Source organism: Empidonax traillii, unplaced genomic scaffold, assembly GCF_003031625.1.
Source record: "Empidonax traillii isolate 1590-97213 ecotype Southwest subspecies unplaced genomic scaffold, ASM303162v1 scaffold91:size2966241, whole genome shotgun sequence".
Lineage (NCBI taxonomy): Eukaryota > Metazoa > Chordata > Aves > Passeriformes > Tyrannidae > Empidonax > Empidonax traillii.
This window is the reverse complement of record NW_020955284.1, coordinates 1,405,769-1,424,995: the sequence shown is the minus strand read 5'-3', so window position 1 is coordinate 1,424,995 and position 19,227 is coordinate 1,405,769. Positions and strand designations below refer to the sequence as shown.

At 45.1% G+C, this 19,227-nt stretch overlaps 1 long non-coding RNA gene across 1 annotated transcript in view; it reads left to right on the top strand.

Annotated features, from left to right (window-relative positions):
* The window catches only part of LOC114056422, a 25,873-nt gene extending 8,040 nt beyond the window's left edge, over positions 1 to 17,833 (top strand). The window contains exon 3 of the long non-coding RNA XR_003570999.1: positions 17,329 to 17,833. This is a non-coding gene — a long non-coding RNA (uncharacterized LOC114056422). The remainder of the gene's footprint in view (positions 1 to 17,328) is intronic.
* Positions 17,834 to 19,227: the final 1,394 nt, after the last annotated feature.

The window sequence follows — 19,227 nt, the reverse complement described above, 5'->3', positions numbered from 1 at the left end:
TTTTTTTTTTTTTTTTTTTTTTTTTTTTTTTTTGTACTTTTGTGTGTTTGTTATGTTGATGATCTATTATTACGGTTGTTACTATTACTTAATGTTGGAAGACAGGTGGTCCCATAAATTCTAGCACCCTCTTTTTTTTTTTTTTTTTTAAAAAAAGGGGGGGCATGTTTGCAATTCAAGTTTAATAGTGCATTCATCAAGAGCAATAAAGCATTTTATTGCACAAGTATTTCAAGGGATGTGCTGGCCCTGGTAAAAGCATTAGTAAAGGGGTGCATCAGCAATCTCATTTAAAACTGTCTACCCAACGTGAAAAATGTTGCGTTGAAGAATAAACTGCTATTAAGCATGATTAGATTGACCTGCAGGACAGATATTTTAGCTGCAGCAGCACAAGTCGATCAAAGTGAGCATCGCTTAGATTGCAAATTTTTTTTTTTTAATGCCCTAAATTAAAAATGAAAGAGCCTCAGAATATTTAGGACTGGAGAGTGACTTTGGGGGTGAGAATTGTGCATCTGATTTGAAGCTGTTTGGTAAAGTGGGGAAAGGGGGAAAAGGTATTAATTGCTGCCCCTTTAGCATACATTGAAAATATGTTACTCAGATCAACCAATCAAAAAAGAAATTGTGCTGACTCAGCATTCGGGCTAGTCTGCACGTCCGATTGCAGAAGAGATCAGCACTGCACTGCAGTATCTTTCCCTGCCTTTGACACCAGGCTAGCTGGGCAGGGCTTCCCTTGTGTTTCCCAGGACTGGTTTAGGCCAAGAACAAGACAAGGCCCTGAAGAAAGGAAGAGAGTCAAGGTTGCACGAGCCTCGAGCTGCTAATGATCCTTTTTAGTCAGTAAGAGAGAGCTTCCATGCTAGGTTTGCCCTGCCAGATGCAAGCGGCATGAATTGCTTGGGAATATATCTATTTTTAAAGACTTTCACCACATCTTGCACTTAGCAGTGACTGTGGGCGAGGGGGTGGTGTGTTCCTAGCAAGAGAAATATCCTCGCTCCTCGGCTTGGATCCCTCCCTGGAAAGCCCAGGGCTGATTTAAGTAGCGCACCGGCGATTGCCTCCCAGAGAAGATGCTGGGTGAAACGTCTGCTGCTTGACGCTGAAGTTTCTCTTGACCTCGGCCAAGCAGGCAGCGATGCTGGCAGCTGTTGTCCCGTTGGGATGCAGGGGGTCACAGTGAGAGCAGCCCAGTGCTCCACGGATGGCAGCTGGGGACACGGGCTCCGCTGCCGGCTTGCTGGGCCTGCAGACAAGTTGTTTGGCTTGCCTGCCTCAGTTTCCCTCAGAGGCAAAGTAGATGCTCGTTGTGGAGTTGTTGAAGCTGTACTTGCACTGCGAGGCTGAAGCTGGAGACAGCCAAGGCAGGCTGATGAAACTACCGGAGGACAAGGGTTTTGGGTTTGTGAGGACTTCCCTGCTTTGGGTTGGCTTACACAGTGGTGCCCAGGAGGTGTTTTAGGGAGATGGCACAGCCTGTGTGGACTGTGCCCCTCTGCCCTCGTGCTGTAATGAAAACTTGTCTGGGCTCCCCACACCTCTGAGCAGGCTCAAGGCACAAGGTGCAGAGGCTGGACCTCAAGCAGGACCTCGTGGGGCTGTGGCTGCCTGGGGGATGTCCCAGCAGGAGTGAGCTGGGCAATGGGGTCCGTGGGGTGCTCCAGCACGTTGGGGCTGCTCGGGGGTTGCCAGTCTGGGCGCGGTGCTGCACGGTATTGCCAGGTGACTTTGCCGGCACCAGGAAGGTTGTGTGATACCAGCCTGGCCCTCGAGCTTGCCCAGCTGTACACATGCCCGTCTTTGAGCACCTTGGTGAGCACTTGCATGGGCAGGTGGAGCAGTGTCCCTGTGGGCTGTCTCCTCCCCACCACTGGAGCTTCCCATGATGCTCTGAAGACGTTTTTGTTTGCATTGTGTAACCAGCACCATCCCTGGGTTAGTCTGTATTTTTCCAGAGTGGTCTGTATGGAGGAGCAGAACTTGTGGACGACACCCTTGGGTGCAAGGGGAAGGCTTTCAGGCACATATATGTCTTGAATAAAGCAGAATTTGATAGTCAAAGATTTTAGCGCTTGGAGCAGTTGCTGGTGGTGCTCAGGAGGCTCAGGGGAAGCAAGCGACTGACATCTCCAACAGATGCGGGGTTTTCCTTTTTTTTTTTTTCCCTCCTTTTTATTTTTTTTCCTGAAGCACAGGGCTGTGCCTGTAAATGCCTCGCCATGCCCAGATAAGGCCTGTGCTGGGACCTGCGCCGCTATCTAAAAAAGCCCTGGGCAGACTGATGAGGCTGGGGGAACCGGGGAACAAGGGCTATAAATAGTGCTCATTCTCAGCTGCCCTTCTGGGGGGACAGGATTAGATGGCATCTGGGCAGCCAAGAGGCGTGGGACTCGTGACCACCGACCACAGAAGTCACCCAGCAGCTGTAAGGACAGGAGCCATCCCTGCAAAGCCCTTACATAGGCAAGTCAACCCTGGCATTTGGGGAGTCGGATAAAGCCACGGGAGCAGGAATCCAGTGACCTAAGAGCAATCAAGAATAAAGTTCACCACAACAGCCAGGGCAGCGCTTCCAATCTGAGTAGTGACCTGGCATGGGAGGCAGGACTTGGCTTTTGGCTCTTCAGGTTGTTTGGTTTAAGCAAAGGAAGGCTTCAGGAGGGAGCTGGTGACATGGGATGCAGTGTGCCACAAGGACTTGCTGAGATGAAGAGACTGGTGTCCCCTTCTGGGACACCATGGGTTAATTTGCTTGTTAATTTGCTGGCAGTGAGATTATTGGAAGCTCTGATTTAATATTTGTGTTTACTTTGGGTAAACAAATTAACAAAAAACCCTCAAGTCTTAATAATTTAAGGCACAAACTTGATTGAAGCTAGGAGAAGATAATGAATCTCATGCAGTGATTTCACTCCTAACCTTGCAGAAGGTGGGCAGTGTGTGTAGCTCACGAACATGCAGGATAACTGGTCCCTATATGTGAGGGGTGCTTTTAGCTATGGGTTGCAGGAGTGTGAACCAGCTTTCACAAGAGCAGAGGAAAAGGACTGTGTTGTGCTTGAATTAAGCTCAGCCTTGAGTATTTGAAGGGAAAAGACGGAGCAGGGAGTGGGGATGGTTTGGCCAAGCAGAGGAGATGTCTGTGCATATTATACCTGGAGGGGAAGTCTTGAAATGTATGCAGTGGGAGATAGGGGATAAAAAACGTGGAATAAGACTGCAGCTTGTCCCTGAGCGAGTCGGCTGCGGGACGGGGACTGGGATGTGTGGGCAGCAAGTGCAATACAGGGATTTATACCCAGGCTTTGCCTCTGCCACCCCTCACAGTGTCAGGGCTGTGCTGTGCAGGGAGCTAAACCACGTTACTTTCTTTAAATTAAGCCAGCTTTGTCCTAAAGCCTTGTCTTTGAGACAATAAGACGCACCCACTAAAATCTATTGTGCCATTTTTGCAAAGACCAGCAAAAGTCACCCGTGTGCCGTCCCCTCCCTGTCCTCCACGCTCATTTGGCCTATTTGAAACTGAATTTATTCCTGGGAAGGTCCCCATCAATTTGCCTTGCTCTTTTGTTGACAAGTTTATTAAAAACCTGGGCAACTACATATTAAACTTTTATCAGTGTCGAGGAAGAATACGTCCTTTGAGCGGCCACAAAAGTTATGGATTGGGGCTTAACGTTTCTTGTTCCACTGTTCGGCTGAGTCAGCGTAACAAATAAAAGCTGCCACTTCTTTTTTTTTTCCCCCTTCTTGAGAGACAGTTCCCTTAACAGTGTAAGTAACTGTGTCCAATAATGTAAAAAGGTTTCAGGTCTGGGTAAACATGAGCCTTTTTTTTTTCTTTTTTTTTTTTTCTTTTTTGATGCTGTAAGTCTTTAATAATTTGAATTATTAGTTCAAAACAAGAATAAAGTATGAACCCTGGGGGAAGTTATTGCTCCTTAGCTCTGAGCCAATGATTTTGTAAAATAATTGTAATTTTATAGTGTTTATATGAAAAGAATTACTGCAGATTAATAATTGTTGTACTGCAAGTGATGTGCTTTCATCCAGTGTGAGAGCATGAAGGGATTGGAGCGATGCTTGGTTGGGGATGTACCGTTTGTGTCGCTGTGATAGGGGATCTTCGCTCTTTTTCTTTAGTCATAAGATGAAACAAAGAGGAGGCCAATATGTTGCACCAAAGATGTTAAAAATAAAGCGTTAGAATTGCATAACCTAGTTCCCGTCTTGCCGCGCAGCTGAGTTTTTAGGAGTTGAAAGAAGCCTGAAAAATAATTGGTGAGAAGGAGTTTGAACTGATCTAACAACAGACAGGCGGGAAAAAAAAGTGAGTATTGGTGGGACTGAGCCACAATTCTTAAACTCCACCGGATAAATAAATAAATAACACAGCATCTTTCTCTGCCTGTCACCGCGTCCAAGGATTTTTTAGTCCTTAAACAGGTTTGCTGGCATAATTTGTCAAGTCCAACAGGGAGGTTTCCGTGTGACAGCCGATCGTTTCTCACCACGCACAGTGGTGCACCAGAGCCGTCCTGCCGGCTCGGAGCAACTCCATAATTAGATAACAGTTAACATACGTGTGTGAGATGGCTCATCACTCACGCCCAGGGTACGGCAGAGCCCGCCATGGCCCATCCCGCGCCGTGCCGGCAGCAGGCAGGGAGCATTCCGGACAAATACATCTTCCTCCAGGAGTTTATCTGCATCACCATTTGCTCCAATTATAACTAATTGGACACATATTGCATTTTCATAGCATCTAATTTTCTATTGATTTTAACGGGACTGCTGGTGTTTTGTACTATTAAGTGGTATCTCCTATCAGTTGTTGGTTGAAAACGCTGAGTGCACTCCCCTGTATGGAATTATGCAGTCAGCACATGTTTTAAAACCTATTTAATTGTTAGGTCCATAAAATGCACAAACTGTATTAGGGAATGGCTTTGTTCTCTTTTGAGAGTGTGAGTAGGAAAAAAAAAAAAAAAAATCCAACTCCACAACTATTTCCATATCCGGTTTCAGGAGCTGCAGCTCCCAGAGAGCTGCTCGAAGCCTTGTGCTTCAGGAAAACAGTTTCAGAGGGACCATCTTGATCCCACATGGAGCCAGCTCCCTCCAGGTAGCGATTCTCTTCATTGCCACAACAGAGCAGGTCTGTACTTGAAATGGGACCGTTGGTTTTACAAGAGGCCTAGGACCAAAATTTGGATTAAGGCGGAGATAAGGTCACTTTAGATGTTCTGCCTAACTAAGGAATAAGGTGATAACTGTAGAGTATGGGACTTCATTCCATGTCATAGATATTGCCGTGTACCTTGGCAATATATCCAGATAAAACCAGGCTATCAAATTAGCCATTTCATTTCAGCAAGTACTCAGTGAAGCGGGGTGAAAGCAACAGTCCTTTGTTCAGCATCATTTAAAGAAGAAAAGATTTTAAAAGAGAGATTTAGAGGAGGAAGGGAGAGGTGGCCTGGCAAAGAGCATTTCCAGCAACGTGCAGTGGATCACTGGCTTATGGAGGTTGGATAGTGGCATTAATGGTAGAGACGGCAGATTAAAGGAGATGGAAATAATGTTTTGGGGCAGCTGAGTTACCCCAGGGTGCTGGCGAGTTTGCCGTCAAGTTGCTGCCTTCGCTGCTCATTAGCAAGAACCACGTTGTGTTTGTGGGAGACAGGTGAGTTCATGAGGGTGTATAAATTAAATAGACACTTTATTAAGTTCAGGTAATAGTTTTGGTTTGAAAGACTGAGTGGCTACTGCGATGTCAGCAACTACTTTAGTGCACAAAGGAACTGAGTGCTTTTTAATTAAGTCAAATAAAATCCAAGCGGAAGGCTCTCAAGCCTTGTCTGGAGTCTACTTTTTGGGTTGAATATCTATAATTTTAGAAATGTTAATAAAACGCAGTTCACTTTTTCCCTGTAATAATATAAGTTCAATTAATATTTGATGTCTGTAAGGAGAAGGATAAAAGCAGCGAGCTTGTATTTTCTGGTTTACAAATGGTACATTGTGCAGAATCCCGTGACTGTGGCATTGATTTAAACATCCTCGCAAAGACACCATGCAATAAAGTTGAATCATCTGCAGTACAAGTATGGCTGTTTGGGGGGAAAAAATAGCAATGTGAGAGAGTAGACATTTTCCTGTATTATCAAAAGCCACTTCATTTTGAGGAAATTTCCTCCAATTTAGTAATGTTTGGATGGAAATCAAATAACACATTAGCTGGAGGAAAGGGGAAAAAAAACCCTTGCAAAGCTAATTACGAAGGGAATGTGCACTTCATTAAGATAAAGCTGTAGGAAATCAATGTTCTGTATTGTTGTTTTTTCCTTTTGATTGGATTTTAGAATGATAAATTGTTAATGCATTTGATCTAAAAATGATTTGTTTATTCAGATGAAGAGCAACAGTACTTTGTCTCATTTGGCCTTTTAGCTTATAATGATAATGGCTTGGAGGGCTGCTCATTTCTCAAAAGGGTATCGGACTGGAATAGGCAGGAGATTTCTGGACTCAGAAGAATGGGCCCTATGCAAGGGTTCGTTGTAGGCTAATTCTATTGCATGTTGAATCTTCTGCTTCATTAGGAATATCGACAAATGCTGATAAATTCTTTGGCTTTTCTGTACTGTCTATAACACGTCTTTATTAGAATATTGAGGCTAAAGTGGAAAGATCTGCAATAGAGCAGATTCTCTTACATTGCCTACTACTGATCCTACTTGCCATGGCAGTGAGGGCTTTTGCCACTTTTCCTGCCTGCAGTCATTGCCAGTGCTGCCAAAAGCCAGTCAGAGGCACTGCACAAGGGTTGTCAGAGAGGGAAAAGCGATGCACAGGTTTGTTCTAGTAATTTGGCTTTGATTCACCTCTAGCCTGTGTCTCTTACTCAGGGTGCCCATGGCTCCCCAATGCCATCCCACGGTGCCACAGTAGACTTTTCCCAGCTCAGGATGTGCTGGAGCATTGAGCAGGGGCAGGAGCATCTGCTCCTGGCCCTGGAGACCTTTCCAATGCAAGACTCTATTTCACAAAAAAACTAGACCTGGCTTCTCTTTGGACTCAAGCCTGAACTTGCTGGTATTGAGTGGCTGAGGTTTTGGACCTGGATGTGATGCTGTTGCAACATTGGCACAGGCAGGAAGGGAGAGCAGCACCCTGCCAGATTCTGCCTGTGGAACCTGGAAGCACTCAGTGGGCAGAGGTGAACTCTGGATCTCCTGTTTCATGGAGGTGGGGGCCCACAGACATTTGGGAATGGGCACTGCCTCACTGCAGAGATCAGGAGTTTCAACATGGCACACACCTCTATCTACACCTCTAATCCATCTTGCTTGGGTGGCTGGTGGCTGGTAGAGCCCCAGAGACCGGCCTGACAGTGCCTGCCTGTGCCCTTCCTTTGGGAGGCTATGGCAGCTCTCTCCAGCTTAGAGCGTGGGCTGCTCTTTCTCAGCTGCTGGGAAAGCCTCACCACCAGAGAGACATCATTAGTTTTGATTAATGGCATCCAGAAGAGAAAACCTAATTTTCTAAAAAGGAAAACCTCACCCATAACTCACTGCAGAGAATTTAAACAAAATGTTATAGAACATCCACGCCGACTCACATTGATTTCAAATATGTTCCAAGGCACTCCCTGAAGCAAAGCGAGGGGGGAGTGGGGACAGCACTGGTCCCCAGCAGAGGATGCTCAGTGTAAACCCACACCGCTCTCCAACAGCACTGCTTTCAAATGACTGACCCCAAATCAACAGGGCCAGGACAGAACAGTACCTGGGGAGCAGAGTGTGTTTTAAGTGGTGGTGCTAAGGCAGATTGGTGCACTCTGAACCAAAATCCCTGTGCCCGTTAGGGTTTAGCTCAGTACAGTCTCAGTCGCTGATGGCACTTCCACCTCCACCCAGTCACCAGTAAACAATTACTTTTCTTTGCCTCCTGTAAGTCACCAATGGGTGAATTTAATACTTCCAGGTCTTCACTGTCTAAGTTTCCATTTAGTTCCTTGGCTTGATTGTCTCTTGAAGAGGTACCTAGAGATAACTTGATTAAATTAATTGTAGAGCTCTTTTTAAAAGCTATTCTCTTTCTCTCTCCCTCCATTTATTTATAGGCAGCTTAGAGTAACGGGTTTGGGCAGTTAAGTGATCTGCAGTGCTTACCGTGACAATGCGAAGCCTGTAATTCTTGTGGAGATGTAATGCTGGCCCACTTGCAATATTTCTGTGTGCAGTGGTTCTAAGCACAGGTGCTTTTCCCTAGTATCATCTTGCAGCGTGGTGGGCTGCGAGGAAGAAGGGGGGGGAAAGTCACCTTTGCCTTATGACGCATATAAATTCTTTAAATAGGTTATGCACATGGCAATGTGCAATATCTGCTCGTGGCTCTGGGTTAAGAAGGAGAGGCCTGACTTTATTGGCTCCCACTGCAGAAATGATCGGAGCCGCTGCGATTTTTAAATTTGATTTACCGAGTTATTTTTAGCAGTGGGGTGTTCATGCTGCAGGGCTCTCCAGGAGAAATCAGCTCCCCAGCTCTGCGACATGAACTGTCACTTGGACAGTGGTGGTGTAGCAGGGACTCACTTTCCTCATTTGCGGATAAATTGCCCGATTATGGGATTGTGAGAAAGTTGTTTGTTTTGTTTTGTTTTTTTTTTCCCCCATTTCCCCCCCGCCTTTCATTTCCTTTTCTCATTTTCCTGTTGGTTTCTGGTGATGTCAAATGCAGCCATTGCTTGTCTTGAGCAGATCTTAAACCTCCTGAAAATGCTGATTTTAATGCTAGATAAGAAGACGTGGGAGGCTGCATGGTAGGGAAGCAAAGTTTGCTAACCTCTAAGAAAGGATTTCAGGTGTTTCAGCCTTTTCCCTCCTGTTTGCCAAGGAGAGCCCTAAGGGGAGAAGAGTTCTGCAGTTCCGAGTTCCTCGGCTGTAGGTTGGGCTGGTTGTAGGAAAGGACATCTCTGCTGCTGTGTGTTAGGTGTCATTTCAGGTACCAAAACACAGGGCATGAAGGATGACAACAGACCATAAAACACTGAGGGGAATAAGTCAGGAAGTGATAATTAAAGTATCTGGATTAAAACAATAGCCTTTACTTCTGTCACACTGTAGTAGCAGCGTGGCTCTCAAGACAGACAGAGCCAAATATAAGGTTTAAAAATGCTCCAGGCGGATGGTTACTGCTGCAGACTATTCCGCTGCTGTTAAACCTGCCTCTTTAATTCAGACCCGCTCTTCAGCCGTAGCCTCTAAGAAGCTTAAATAAATCCTGACTGCCTGAAAGTGAAGCCATTTGAACCAGTGCAGCATCAGGCAGCAAGTTCAGAAGAGGTCCAGGCAGCTGGGAAAGAAAAGACCCCGAAGAATTCCCCTCTCTGCTGCCACAGCCCGTGAGGCCAAATGCTTTGCTAAAGCTGGTAAAATGGAACCAAATCAACTGTTCAATGGATTTGGTCCCCTTCAACCAGCTGTAGCTGTGCATTGATCTCTCAGATGCACCTTGGAGGATGAAACACTTGAACCCGACCGAGGGGACTCAGGTAGAAGACAAATGGCCACGTGAATGCTGCTGATAAGGAAATGATGATGACTGGCATCTGCAGATCTATCACTCGGGCTCTAAACTGGTGGGCTGAGCCTGAGTCATTATGTGGTTGCCAGTCAATTCTGCCTAACGGAGACCACTCAAGATTGATAATCTCTATCATCCTCCTAATATTGATCTCAGCTGTAACTCAGGACTGTGTATTTCCACTGCAAATGCTGTGCATTTTCATATGTATTTGCTCGCACCCACCCAGGAGCCCTGTGCCTCAGTGTCTCATCTGCTGCAACGAAGAATAAAGGTTTTGGTCTGAAGTTCCCTCCTTGTGTTTTGTACCACGCGCCAAGCTGCTCCTTCAACAGCTCTAGTGAAGAAATGGGTTGTTACAGGGATACCAGAGCTGGGAAGGAGTTGGGAATACCAGCTGCTTTGTCATTGCCCCAAATGGCAAATATCCACAGCCTGTACTAGCCAACAATGTTTTCCTTTGTTAATGGGATAAAAGATGTGCTCCTAAAAACAGGTCCGGGTTTGAATTTGTTGACCTAAAAGGCTTGTAAAGTCTCTACCCCGTCTGGTCCTTATAAGCACTAATGTTATGCTAATGGACTTAAAGAAAATCGCTCCCTTTCCCATGTAATAATGATTGGTGGGAAAGTAAGCTGGGCATCATCCTTTCCTAACCATCGTAAATCTATAGGACTCTCACAAGCTATGAATATTGCAGGCATAATGAGCCATTTGGATGCAAAAGTCTGATGGGAGATTATTCATGTCTTTACTTCTTAATGACACCTGGCCCAAGTTAACCCCTGGCATGAGAGTGTGCAGAGATTTGTCTCTTTTCACACGCCAGGAATGTGGTTCACTTGATTCCGCATCCCTGGTCCTTTAGGTACCATTTAAATGTTCTTCCTAGGGCTGAGAGTATTCATGTGCTTCAAGATAAGGAGTTGTTTGATGGATCTGAGGCTTAACATGCATCTAATATTTATGTCATTGGGTAGTTAAAAGGCAAAGACATGAGGAGCAATGTTACTGCAGCAGCACCTTTCCTCAACTAAAAGGCAAACAGTGCTTACTCAATCTTGCTAGCTCATTTTTCTGCCCCTTAACAGTGCCTAAACATCCATGTTGAAATCCTACTGAAGTCTACATGTGTTTTTTTCCCCATACACTTCAGTCAGATCAGGCACTTTTTCCTTCATACCACCAGCTGATTTCTTGAAAACACGTAAAAGAAATTACTGGTTCTATTTATTCATTTATTTATCTTCACGAACACAGCATCTTTCCAAACACCCAACAATGCATCCAAAAGGGCTTTGACCTGGCCTGATAGAAGAGACTCGAGCCTTTGCAAAATGCATTTGCTGACATTTGTGCCTGCAAACAGAGGAAAACGAGCAGCTCCAACAAATCCCTGTATTAGCAGGGGGTCAGTTTGCAGTGGGTAGAGAAGGTGCTTGCGGCTTTCCAGTCGCAGCCACACAGCAGAGCTGTGCCCTTGGCAAAACAGCCAAGCGGACACCACCTCTGTAGCTCCAGGTCACCTCTTGGCACAGTGTCTTTCCCGGCTAATGAGTTGCTTTGCAGTTGTTCCTGATGGTTTCTGAGTGCTACTCAATCCCACTTCCTAATTTCCATCTCAGAAGCACCAAGCAAAGGCATCTGCTGAGACAGGAACCGCTGTGTGAGCAGAGCAACAGTCGCTGAGCAAACATCAGCGGTGTCACTGCCAGTCCTGAGATTCCTGAACAAGGAAGGAAGGGGACGAAAGCACAAGGGAAGGGGAATCCTCAGCACAGGTCCCTAATTGCTGGCAGTCTGGGCTATGAATGATGTTGGGACTCCAGAGGAAAAGGTTGAGTAGAAACAGATGCTTCCAGCAGGTTGTGGCCTGGGTTTCCAAAATACCACGCTCCTTCCGCCTGCTCCCACAATCTGGGTTGTTTTCTCTTGTTCCCCAGGGCTGCGTCCCATGTAAACAACACCATTATTAAAATTCTTCCTTGGTAATGATAATTAAGTTACTAAAAAATGTCAAATGGGAAAGCTGGAGGCATTGCAACTTGAACAAAACCGTGGAATATAAATGAAAATGTTTTCTCCTTAAAGAAGTGTGGTCCGTATTTAGGTTCCCCCAAAGCCACCCGAGCCTCAAATATCAGGAAAGCTTCCAGTTCTCTTGTAGCAAGAGAAGATACAAGTACACAAGGATCCCAAAAGTTGGGCCATGTATTTAGATGCTTAAATGTGCATCCCACCTTCAGGCAGCCATGCTTGAAGATTTCTGCCAGTGTTTTTATTGCCTAATTATATCTTTATGGAATGAGAAATTCAATTCACTTAGCATGGAATTTCTATAACAGTACAGCCATTATGGTCTAGTCAAGGAAATATGAGGCCCAACAGAAGGCAGCAGGTAGACTTCAGGGTAGCTCTCTAGGGACTGCTACTGTATAGGGACAAACCTGAGGAACGGGCCAAATAGTTGTAAATATCCCTCCCAACAATTTGTGTTTCAGCCCTGCTCACCCCCAAATACCTCCTGATACAACAGCAGGGATTTGGAGCAAATGGAGCTCACTGATGTCTGCCCTTCGCAGCCTGGAGCTGCTCGGATCATGAACCCACCCATGGCCTGAAAATTGGATCTGCTTCAGTTGATTTCCCTTAAAGCAGAGCTCTGAGGGGAAGTCTTACTGCTGACTTTGAAAACCCCAGGATCAGGTCCTGGCTAAGACATTAGAAACCTTTAGCCAACCATCCTTAACTACATCAAATCTAATTGTCCTGCATATCCTCTAAGAGGCTGCCCTGATGGCTCACCAGACACTGCTGGTTTCCCGGAAACCCTATTAGCTTCTCAAACAAGGCAATCCTGAGGACTCAGTCCCGCAAACCTTTTGTGCAAATATTAAATAACAGTGAACAATTAGCAGGAGTAATCCTTTTTGCTTGACCCTCTTCTGTAATAAAGATCTTTGTCAGCAAACACAAACGTTATTTTGAGGAGCAATTCATAATCTAGAGCTGCTGAACACATCAGCCTAAATACACTAATACTCTAATATCCATATTTGTACAGGACTTAAGACAGATAAAAACAGACATGTTATCTGTCCCAAATACCTGAGAGCATTCACGAGTCAAGCTTAGGAAGAGAAGGGGGCAAAGGAGGTGGTAAAGAAGGGATCACTTCTGCAACCACAACTTGGATGGTGCGATCAGATCAGCTGGATTCTGTCCATGGAGTTTTTCTGTGGGTCCTTTTCCTTCATCTGTGGTTTTTTTTTTTCTTCTTTTTTTTTTTTTTTTTTTTTTTTTTTTTTTTTTTTTTTTTTTTTCTGAGAGAAGAGAAAGGACAAGCAGGCCAACAGGCAGATAATTGCTCTGTGCAGACGGTTTGTCAAGTGAAGGAAGCACAATTTTAGTCAAGAGATCTGTGTTACAGCGGCGCTTGAGCAGGAGTCTCTTCTTTTCCTCCCAGATGGCATTGACATGTAGCCTGAAGGGGCTATCAGGATACAAAGCTAAAGATGGTTAAAGACATTAAAAACTCTACAATGTGAGCACCATCTACACCAAGACCATCATCTGGGAGGAAGATTCATCCTGACGTGTCAGGCAGAAGCCAGACCTTCTACTGGTGTTATGTAAAGCTGTTGAGACAAAGGTATTTTTTAGATAGATGAAAAATATATATTACTGCTACTATCCATGCCTTTTCTAGTAGGTCTTCATTAACTCTTGAAAAACTGTGACCAATAAATGTAATGATCTGCCTTCCTTTTTTTTTCTGGGTGAATGACAGCTCCTGTAGGGTGTTTATCAGTGCAGGCAAGGAGTGGCTTGAGCTGTTCCTGTCTAACTCCACTTGCCAGCAAGGTACTGGATGCATCCTCTTCCTCGCAGAGTTTCCCAGATCCTAACAGGGCTTCTGTTAATGATAAACCTTGCAGTCAAGCTAGGGTTATAAATCTTGCCACAGGATAGAGGGAATTTGAATTTCTGAATTCCTTGGATTTGATATTGTGTACGTTGCTGTAATTAATTTGCACGGAGAATGGGCTTAACAACATTTCATTGTTTAATTAGCTGGGCAGCCCTTTTGTACCATGTGTGCAGCTGGAGGGATAGAAAACCACAAAGAGAGGAGTTCACCTGCAGGAAAATATCCTCCACTTCCCCCAAAAGCGATAAAAATGTCAATACTATTGACACAACCCCTAATTAAAAATGACTGCCATAATCACGCATATCATAGCCGTAGGTCATTAGTTTGAATTAAACATAAACAGTGAGATGTGCTGCACATGATTTCCAAGGGAAGACAGGGCTGGGTGATGGCATCTCGTGCACATCCAAGCAAGAGCAGAAGAAGGATGCTTCAGCTCCTACACATGGGCTGCTTGTTTGCCACCCTTCCTGGTGAACGGCGACTGCCTGCACAGCCTGAGCTATTTGCAACCATGAGATAAAATGTGTCCACGTGAACTTCTTTGGCTGAGGTCTGAAGCAGATGTCCTTTCCTCTGTGTCTGTGACGTGGCCAGACAGCAGGCGCGTGGCTGGTCGTAGCAGCTTGGCGGGTTCATGCATTACCTCAGCTCCTGCAGCAGTGCTGAGGTGTAGTAGCACCCAGCCTGGGGTGTGGAGAAGTCCTCCTTTCTCTCATAAGGAATAAAATCCTTCGTTTTGGGGTATTCAGCAAACAGAACTACAACAGAAAATAGCTTGTCACTGCTCCATGCAAATTAACTTACGCAATCGGTCTGCCTGGATTGGACATGGATTTAATGGTTGGACTCGATGATTTTAGAGGTCTTTTCCAACCTAAATGACTCTACATTTCTGGGACAGGCTCCCTATTTTAGTGTTCAACTGCTCTTACCTTGTGCTTGTTCTACCAGTGTATGCCCAGGGATCTCAGCTGGCTTATAGATACTTGTCTTTTATTCTACAACATCAAAAACAAACACTGTGATCTTCCATGTACTCCTGGGGCTGAAAGGTAGGATTGCACCACAGAGCTGGGGCTGAGCCCACAAGCACTATCTGCTACAGGAGGGCTACAATGAGCTGAGTATCCCAGTGATGGGGGCAGAGCATGGTCAGTCTTCTCTTGAAGGTACCAGAGACTCAGCACCAAGGGCTTCTTTTCTACATCCATGTGGGATAGGTATTTCACATCTCTTACCACCTCCCTCAGATAACATCTGCCTCCAGTTCTTTCTGCCCACCCCTCTATAAATTATTTTGTGCAGTGCCTTACAGGTGGTTTCTGCTTTCTCCTGCATAGTGGGAGAGGGAAAAGAGTGAGAGTGAGAGGGGAAGATTTTTGAAACTATTTCCCAAATATGCAAGTGTCCGGCCATGAGCTGATATCCTGTCAGGGGTAAGAGGTGCACTGCCCTCAGTGCTCTTTTGTAGATCACCGGAAAGTAAAGGCACAACCCATCTTTCCATGGTGAGGAGCATGGTCCTGTGAGCCAAAAAATGCTGGTGAAGGACAAAACCTGGGACAACCTTTTGTGCTGGGATATCTGTCAATCATAGAAAGAAGCAGGAGAAGAAAGAAAAAAACAAACTACCAAAACTGTGCCATTTGTGCTATAGGGCAATGTTCAACAGCCAGCACTTGCCAAATTTAATAATCCTGATCCCAAACCCACCATTGTATGGGCTTAAGTATTGTATCCTTTAAAGCAGATGATGGAGTGTGGGGAAAAAAAAAGGGGGGGGGGGGATTTGGAGTAACCAGGGAACAGCCAGAAATCAGCTAACAGCCTGGCAGAGACTTAAACCAACTCCAGACACTGTATGTCTTAAACCGGGAAGAAAAGTTCAATCTGGAACCAGAACTTCTGCATCGTGGCTCAGGTCCATTGCCAGCGACTGCAGAGGATTTATCTGGTGATTACACTCAGCCTGACTTTGCAGATTCTCCCTTGACACCCCAGGGAGCCTCACCTGTGCTGGGGCTGCTGGGGAGCCGGTGCCTGATGAAACCTCCCCATCGATCCGCCAGCAATTCCTGCAGGATTCAGCCAGCGTCCACTGCAGCAACACTGCCAGGTCTTGGGGCTGGTAACAGGGTGTCAGACCATGTAGTGAAGCCAGGAAGGTGTCTTGTCCCTTGTTTTAGACACTGTTGGTCTCCAGGACTCTCCTGCTTGCAGTTGTGGGTGCTGTTTGGAATTTCAAGTAGGGTGAGGCTGGAAGAACTCAGTGGTTTGCTGCTTATGCTGATGGATTCAAGTACCTGACTTTATGAGAAAGCTTCATCTCCTGCAAGGGAATGTGGAACTGAGTCTGGTGTAACACCCTCACTTCACTTTGGGGATGAGCACTTCATTCTCAGCTGCTTTGGAAGTGCTAAAGACTTCACAATAATACCTTTTCATAATTTTAAAACTTTGATTGTTATATGCTGTTTGCAGTGTCACACCGGAAAATTTACCATGGGGTGTGAGTAGGTTTTCAAGTGCAGACAAGACTGATTCATGAGTGGATTAATCTGATGCATCTTTTAAATGGAAAAATGACATAATTTTCCATCAGAGACCCACTAATAAAACACATTTACTTGGTTAATCCATTTTTTTCCTGTACTAAGTGCACTATATAAGGTATAAAAATATCAAATCAATAGCCAATGAGTATATAAAAATGAGACTGAGATTTCAGAAACCATGTGTGAACCACCCTCTTCTTGGCTTCTTGGAGGACTCTGAGTTCTCTTTCTGTTGCTGAAAGCCCCATTCCCAAAGTCTCCCTTGGACAGGGAGGCTGCAAAAGCCCAGATGTCCTTGTAAGTCCCAGAGGGGACTGGGTGCATCGAGCCATCTGCTTCCAGGGGTCTGGTGGCATCAGTTCTCCTGCAATCCTCCCTATTTTCAGCAGCAGATAGTTTGAGGGGGTTGGGTTCTTCTTCTTTATTAGTTTTTTTATTATTATTGCAGAAGGAACTGGATAGAAGGAATGTGCATAAAAGACAAAGGCATCTTCCAGTACATTTGCACGAGGAGCCTGTCCCAGCCTGCCAGGGAACCTGCACAAACTCTCCTATTTTATTCTTAGGCTGGAGTACAGCAGTGTTATTTCAGAGAAAATACCTGCACAGTCTTCTCTCTGCAAACACTGCAACCATCATTCGATCAGTGCGATTCTCCCGTGTGAGCTAATTTAACAAGCAGTTGCTTTGCAGGCTGTGGAGAATTGCCTCTTACCTAATAATTCTGCTAATTTGCTTAACTTTCCCAGATTGCAAACGGCCCTGCTCTGTGCAAGCAGCTTTCTAAATGAACCCCCAGACAAGTTCTTGACAAGAGCCAAAGCAAAGGTGGATGGCTCAGGAGGTTGAAGCTCAGAGTCTTTTATTTTGACCTTTGGGCCAGCATTCAAATTTGCTTGTTGGGAAAACTGCATTCAGCATGTATTTTCTTCAGGGATTTATGCTACCCTTTTGCTTGTAATTATTCTCACTTGATGTCTTCCATAAATTAAAGATGCTTCTATTAGCGAGCTCCAGTCCTCTCAATTATCTTGCAAAAGTCTCCTTATTTGTGGCTGGGAGCTACACCACCAGGATTGCCACCCCTGCAAAGCTCCTGGTCAGTGGCTACAGGCAGAGAAATAAGGAATGTATGTAGGTAATACAAATGTCTGAGCAATCCCAGAAAGAAATGAAAACTGCAGTAAAGGTAAATGTCAGACTATTTAAAGACAATGTTAACTATTGATTTTTTAGAGGAGACTACCTCTTCAAAGGATGGCAAGCATGCCTTCAGATACAGACGAGGCAACCTAGATGGATGGCGGAGTGAGGGAGGCGAGTGATCTGGGAAGACAGAAGATTTTCCCGGAGAGCAAAATGAACCCTTGATGAAGCCTTTGGGATTAAAGAGGTGGCTTAGTTCTTTCACAGCATCCACCCTTCAGCCCATTTAAGCACCATGCCTTTTCCGAGAAATGAAGGGCAAAAGAAGCACTGATAAGCAATAAAGAGATAAGCAGCAAAGTACTCGTTTCACTGGTGTTTCCCAGTGAAAAATGAACCCTCAAGCACACCCAGTGATTTGTTGTCTAAAGCAGCAAAGCTCACCCAAGTTCCCGATTTTGCTTCCAGCAGAGATGCTCATTGCTCATTCTCACACCCTGGAGCAACTGGGACTCGTTACACGGCACTCGCTCTTCCCGCCCGCACCTGCCGGGGTGCAGCGAGGACCAGCTTATATATGCACATATACATTTTATATATGTATGTATATATACTTGCCTTATGGCCTGTGCTGTGATATCCCTGCCAGAGCATCCCAGAGCAGGCATTCCTGGCCGCAGGCGCCTGCATCTGCAGGGAATTGTTCCTTTCAAGCTGCAGTGCAGAGACGATGCTACTACACACGGTGCTTTGGGAAAACAGCATGATAAGAATTTAGTGAGGGGATTTAAAGGTCTTCCAAACCTGCATTTTCAAAAAGGGGAGCTTCTTATCTCAATGGGTGTTTTGGAACAGGAGGAATGAAGGATCTAATCCAGGCAAGTGTAACGTCAGGGAGGGCAAATTAAGTTTGCATTTGGATACAAACCCTTTTTTAGAGGCTAATTCGGGTGTTTTGAAAAAAATTATTATGCACATCCACAAAGCAAAGGGAATGGGTGACGCTGGGGGGGTTGCTAATGGCTTTGGCAGGTTTTGATGTGGGTACAGGAGAGGAAAAGACCCTCCCAGTGCCTTCTGTCTCTATGAGTCTTTTGGGTGCTTCAGTTTGAAGATCCCCACAGGACTTGTAACTCCAGCTCCCCTTCTTTGGCAGCCAGCTCGAGGTGCAGGAAACCCCAGTTCCTGCTAGATCCTAAACACAGCTCAATATGGTATTACTGCCTGGGGTAACTTTTGGTTTAGATGTACTATTTCAGTAAGGAGGTCTTCAGATAGTGTTAAATGACAGATGATATAATTATTTGAATGTGAGGTTCATCTGAATTTTATTTTCTGATGTTTTGACTCATTGACTTGATGTCTCTCTATTATGCACACACCTCTGAGATGTTGCTGGCAATGATTATGCATAGCATTGAGTTAGTGAATAAAACCACTCCAGGAACTGTTTTACAGATCACAGTATTGTTTTCCCTATAATTGTCCCACAAATGGTGGAAGTTATATGGAGAGAGCAGCGTGCTCTGACAGGCTGCGTATTTTTGTGCTGTGCATCAGATCTCACTTTGGCTTCTGAGACTTATTTCTGATGGTTCTTGGGGATTTAACTTTAAGACCAATGTATTTTAGTATCCATATACGCTCCACTGTTCATGTCATCCGGCAGCAACTGAGGATGAGCTGTCTCCTTAATATGGATGAGACACCAATTTATCTAAGTTATCACCACCCAATCTCTCATACATCTCTGCCGTTAACTGCTGTGTTTCTGACATCCATACCCAAACTATCTGCAACTTCTCCTTCAATTGAAACCATAAGTAATTTTTTGGCTGGAAGTTCTTCTTATGTATATAATGGCTTCTTCTTCATCTCCCAGCTTGAATTCAACCATGAGGTGATGGAATCAGGCTCTGGACCCTGCATTTTAAACCCACAGCTCTGCATATGTCCACTCAGCACACTAAATCAGAATGCAGGGTGTTT